We start from the raw sequence: 6,198 nt of genomic DNA, 5'->3' as shown, positions 1-6,198 counted from the left end.
CAAAAAGCCAAGTTAAAATGAGAAGCTCTTATTCTCATGCCATTCAAAGATTTTTCTTCTCAACTTTTGATGATGGTCAGTTGGTCACGATGGGTTGGTAATATTAGTCTTATACATGAACTTTTTTTTTCAATTATCACATTATTTCGTTGTTATTATTATCTTTTCTTTGAATGCTCTATATTGTTTTCCCTATTAATTGACATATTTCCTTCACTGTAAATTTCTTTTTTCATGAATACTTTGATTTGCTGCACTTGAGCTAACATTTTTTCGAGAACAACCCCTCTACTTCCACAAATAGGAATAAAGTTTGTCTACGCTCTATCCTCTCCAAACCGCATTTATGGAATTATACTGAATATGTTATTATTGTTATCTTTCTCTCTCTTGCTTTTGACTTACAAGTATTCTAATACAATTCATGATAAAGGTGTCCTGAGATGAGGATGATAAAGGGTGAACATAATGGCATAGTCAATGAGAAATGGAAAATATAGCTGAACATTACAACTCTGTCGAAATTATAGTTCAAATTGTGAACTCTTGGCAATTAGATTGTCTCAAAAATATAAATGGTTAGGAGTATTTTTCATTAATAGTTAATAAATTCTTCCTTCAAATCTGTCTATATCAACTATCGTTCGCCTTAGATTGGCATCTAAAATTTTATAGAATAAATTTCATGTATAAATCCGAGATATCGAACTATACTTATTGACAACTATCTAACACAAATTAAACCCAAAAAATATAACATTAAGATTTAAATAGGTTATTCTATGGAGTCCACAAAGTTTTGAAGGGAACTGAAACCACAGCATGCAACCAAAATTATGAGCAGAAACAACTGTGCAATCAAATTGCATAACCAGCTTATACTCAACTCATCAACAAACAATAATCAAATTAATGACCATTTGTCACCATTTGTTTGTCATTGTCTTCTTCTCTCTGTTGGTATACTGACTTTCAGCGACTGATTTCGTTTCTGTGGGAATTGTAATAGTAAGAAAATGCCCTAACGATACAAAATGAATTGCTTCTAAACAAATGGAGATTCACATATGCAATCGATAGATTGACGTCACTCTGTATAGTTATTTGATGGGTTGTATTTGTATATCTTGTGTTCTCTCAGTCATTTATTGCAAGATACACAAATACAACGAGGAAAGATAGATGTATCCCCCATTTGGAACGAGAGCATAGATCATAAAAAGTTCATTCACAACCTCACTAATGCTACAATGCTCACGATCAACTTTTCTTCTTCCAAGCAAAACAAGTAAGTTCATCCAAAATAAAAGCAGGCAAGACGACGCAGTAATTAAGAAAGATAGCATACGACATTGCACAAAAGCTGGTATAATACCACAAAAATTGTTGTTTTTCCAAGAGCCTGGCCTCATAATGTTTCAAAGGTGTTCTAGACATTGCAATTCATACTATACTTTTAAGCCATAATTCAGCAAATACTGAAGGAACTCATCAGTTGGTGCACATCTTCTATGCCACTTTTTTATTTATTGCAAGCTACCAGTTTGTGTCTCATGTAAACACAAAATGTCCGCTGGACTTCCAAAACACAAAGTCATTGTATTTGACATGTTACCATTCTTCACATTTGTCACGCCGCAAGAGGATACCCTAAGCGTGACCGACACTCGAAGACCATTGTTGGTCCCCAGGCGAACCACTTGGTCCGATCACATATTCAATCACTCAGCGGAAGACACAAAATGAATTTAAAAGACATTCAAGTTGGCTAACCAAATCAATATTTCGAGAAGAATAATGTATTTAAAACAAATCTCAAATCAACTCCATAACATAAGGATAGTTTTGAAAACCAAAACATCTACTCTCCACTATCATCTATTTGTCTATAAAGCCTCTATCACTATGAAGGAGGTGCCAATGACAAGCTCATGATTATCCCAAAGAAAATACTCAAAATAAAAGATAATAACTCAAGAGTGCCACCGGATGCAAGGGGAGGGCTCACTAATCAGCTGAAATGCAAACAGATCTTCAATGGTACGCTTGTTGATGATCTCTAGAACCTATCTCTGCATCATTTCATGATGCAGGTCAAATGGATGTCAGTACATGGAATCTACGAGTATGTAAAATAGCAAAATGAAACATGCATCAAGGTAGAATCAAACCAACTCAGAGATCTCAACTCAGAAAGGTGAACAACTCAATCGAGATGTCCTAAATCTAAATAAGAATAAGATTTAGACAAAGACCAATCATATACAATCCAATCCAATCCAATCAGAGTACTATCAAGACCCATATGAGAGTTTTTCTTATCTGACAACCATCACTTATGAGCCAGTGATAGTATAACAAACCGACATTGTTGCCACGTCAGTCAGGATTTTAGTTTGGAAAAGGTGAAAAAAGACCAATCTACCCTTCGTTAAAAACTGAAATTTGTCATCTACGAATCGTCATTACGACTCATAGAATCTTCTGCGAATCATTGATTGCAATCGTGGAACTGGGCTGAAAAACATGGTGCTCTACGAGTCGTCAAAGGCTTAATGAGTCGTAGACTCAACTCGTCCAGCAGGTTTCTCAGAAATCTAAAATTTAGAGTCTCTGAAGTTTCTCTACGGATCGTTTCTACAACTCGTAGGAACTTCAATGACTCGTCAATTCAACTGATAAGAGTGACATTCGACTTAAGAATTTTTGTTAAGTGTCAGGTGCTTCTACGAGTCGCTTTTACTACTCGTATGAATCATTACGACTTGTAAGATCACTTGTAGGAAGGGTTTCCAGGATTCAAAAATTCACCAAGTGCAGGAAGGATCTACGAGTCATCCCTAAGACGCGTAGAACCCTCTACGAATCGTAGAGGACACTGGTGGTCCTCAAAGTCAGTTCTTTTCCTTAATTTTTCTCATAGTCATCGAGCCTAGTTTAGGTTAGGATAACACGGGGTGTTACAACATTTCCCCGTGAAAAACTGCTAAAGAATATTTAATTAAGGAAAGAAAAAGTCCATAAAAAATCAATCACCTTTTTTTCATTTTCTTAATATCCATCAGATAACAGCTTTACCTTAAATCAGATACTGCATAAACCCGACAAATATCTTAAAGGGTTAGGATAACACCTTGTTTTTTAAAAAAAAATAAAAGTAAGCGTATGATTTTCATAGTATAGGGAATGTAGGTGTTTGATTTTAAAATACAGGGGATGTATCTGAAACTTAGTCACATTACAGGGGTGTTAAGTGTAATTAATCCTATTTTAAAATGTTGGATTATAGCTAGAGGGAACACACAATAAGACATCAGATAAATTACCGATAAAAGAAGCAACACCTGATAGACTCTTTGATTGACTCATAATGCAGAATAGCTATAATTTTTTGCTTTCTTTCTCGTTTCAAGTCTCCACCACGCTTGATCTCAGGCAACTGTTTGATTCCTTTGGCCACCATTATCTGCTTAGCAATTACTAGGTTTGTATCAGGATAACAAGTTAGAAGTCCACATTCTTGCCCACGATAGTTTATCGAGGAAACAAGACAAGTATCTGCCTGTAGACAGACAGGTTAAAAAACTGACAAAGCTATCAAAGAGAGAAACCAAGAAACAAAGATTACATAATGAAAGAGGAGAAAAACTGAAATAATTGAAAAGAAATTTGTATACTGAGAACCAAACGAAACTTATTTATGGTGGCATTCAACAGATACGTACATCTGTAAGTGCCAAATCCCTGTTGGAAGAATCCTCTGAGTTGTTAAACAAACTGCATTTAATGTCACCCTATGTTAAAATTCTTTCCAGATAATCTTCAGCATTACCTATAATAACAAAACTATGAAGACCAGTAATTCACAGTTTGGTTTGGAGAGACCTTCAAATAATCATTTGACATAGCCTGAGAAACCTGGTCATTGACGGAAACAATTTAGAATTGAAACAGAAGGACCAAGATGAAATGATACTTCAACAAAAGAAAAGAAAAAGTAAGAACCCATAAGAGGAGAACTTTGTCACACACCGAGGCAGAATGAAAGATCATACCATTAGATCTTCCAGAATTAGGCCTTCATCAAGAGATTCATGACTGCTATGATATCCAATCACACTTAGTTCCAAGTCATATCTCTCAGTCGTGTGTCTCCAGTCCTTCCCTTCATTCTTCTCATCATCTGGTGAAAGGATAAAGTATCCTTTTGATACATACTTGGTGACTGATGCCCCCACTTCCTTTGCTTGAATGGTTACAGAGGGCACCCAAATTGCCAGTCCAACAGCACCATGTTCACATCATTTAAAATGCATGTTTACCCCAGTCATCATGTCAACATCACTGTAATTTCACCTAAAATAACATAGGAATAACCAAATACAGGCAGATCAAATATAGGAATAATACTACAATTTAAAGATAACAGCTCCAGTTACTGTTAAAGAACCCTAGCAACTTAGGTGCAACAAGTGATACCCCCCGCCCTCCCCCCGCGAACAAAAAAAAAGATGATAGAAGTGAAGAAGAATTCTACCTTCTAATCATCTTTCACGACCTATTACATGGACTAAGGTGCAAAGCATCCAACACACGTATGGATCTAAGAAACGGATTCAGAGTCACCTAAAATTTAGAATCCATACACACAAATAAGAATATGGCTATGGGTGTTGGGATACGACTTACTATTATGTCTAATGACTAAAAGGAGCTCTAAAAATGTAACTTCAAATATCATTTGAGAATTTCTTTTAGACAATTGATTATATCTTTTAACAATGTTTTTTGGTAAATTCTAAAATCTTCCTTTGTTGGATAAGTTACTCCCAACGAATAAGTGGTATTAACTAGAATGACAATCACCTGTGAGAATACTTCAATAAAGCATAAGGTATACAATTACCACATACAAAGATCTTTTAAACAATTAACTGAACAACATAATTTTTACATGCACATTGACACTACTAGAGCTTGTAAATCCTTGAACAGTAAGACTAACCATAAGGGGAAGCAATATTCTATAATCTTTTGTCAACTCAAACAAAAGAAGACTTGAAGTCAAAGGCACAGAACAAACTGATGCCAATGTATAATAAGTCACTGACATGTTTATTATCTTGCCAGCCCATAATAAGTATATTGCACGCTACAATTTAAGGTGAACATGATAGGCATGCCAACAAGGGTTGTGGGAGAATAGTAAGTATTTATTCATCTTTAATCAAGAGATCTCGATATGGAGTCATCTTTATTAAGAAGCGTTTTACCTCTAATATGGGACTTTTTGGTGTGAATCTAAATTTAGTCAAGCTCCAATATAACTATCAGACATCGAATAAAAAAAACAAAAAAAATAGGCATACGGCTTAAATTACTCGTCAAGTGAATCCTAAGCTTATATTTTCAGATTATTAAAGACAATTGGACTAAAAGGAAATATCATAACACCAAGTTATAGACAAAACAATTGAATTTATACTTAAAATTGTAGTGAAGATAATTGCATTCCCAAATTAGAAGATTTGTTGTCTTATTGGAGTCCAACTAATTCAAATTCGTGCTGCATAGGGTCTCATTTGAAGAAAAGCGCTCCCTACTAAAACTTTGCTTGGCTGATTGTTACGTATTGTTTCATAATGTATTGTATTGTATCGTACTGTATTATTTTAATGAATACAATATTTGGATAGATTGTATCGTTCTCCTTCGTTACATAATGTCACACATCCATGATTTGAACAAGAAGATTAGGGTACAGGTTAGAGCTACTATGAAAAGATAGAGTAAAAGATGAAATATAATTATTAAATAATAAATAAAGACAAAATTAGAAGAAAATATTAAGGTAACAATGCGATCACACCAAATTGGTTGTTACATAAAATAGGTTTTTTATCGTTAACTAACGATGAATTTAAACAATACAATATAATAGAATTTAAGTAACAATAAAAAAATAATGTATTTAAACTAACAATACAATAGATAACAACCATCCAAACAAAGTGTAAGAATTTTACCATACCCAGGACTCAAATCTGATACTTTCAATTAAGGGAGCAAAAGTCCAATTCACTACACTACATTCTTAATTTTTTATTTTTTTTATTTTTCATCCAGTATCTGGAGTTTCGATTAAATTTGGATCACACATTGCAGAACTCATTTAGGAGTGGCGCTCGCAACAAAATT

The 6,198-nt window shown here is 34.3% G+C and overlaps 1 long non-coding RNA gene across 1 annotated transcript; it reads right to left on the bottom strand.

The window, feature by feature from the left end:
- Nucleotides 1–3,731: 3,731 nt before the first annotated feature.
- Nucleotides 3,732–5,083, bottom strand: LOC129871608 (uncharacterized). The gene is made up of 3 exons (XR_008762276.1): nucleotides 5,006–5,083; nucleotides 4,056–4,356; nucleotides 3,732–3,918 (listed from the first exon to the last, which is right to left on the bottom strand). It is a non-coding gene; the product is annotated as an uncharacterized LOC129871608 (long non-coding RNA).
- Nucleotides 5,084–6,198: the final 1,115 nt, after the last annotated feature.

The sequence above is a fragment of the Solanum dulcamara genome, chromosome 10 (assembly GCF_947179165.1).
Source record: "Solanum dulcamara chromosome 10, daSolDulc1.2, whole genome shotgun sequence".
NCBI lineage: Eukaryota > Viridiplantae > Streptophyta > Magnoliopsida > Solanales > Solanaceae > Solanum > Solanum dulcamara.
The sequence above is the reverse complement of the archived record's forward strand: the minus strand, read 5'-3'. Positions and strand labels throughout refer to the sequence as shown.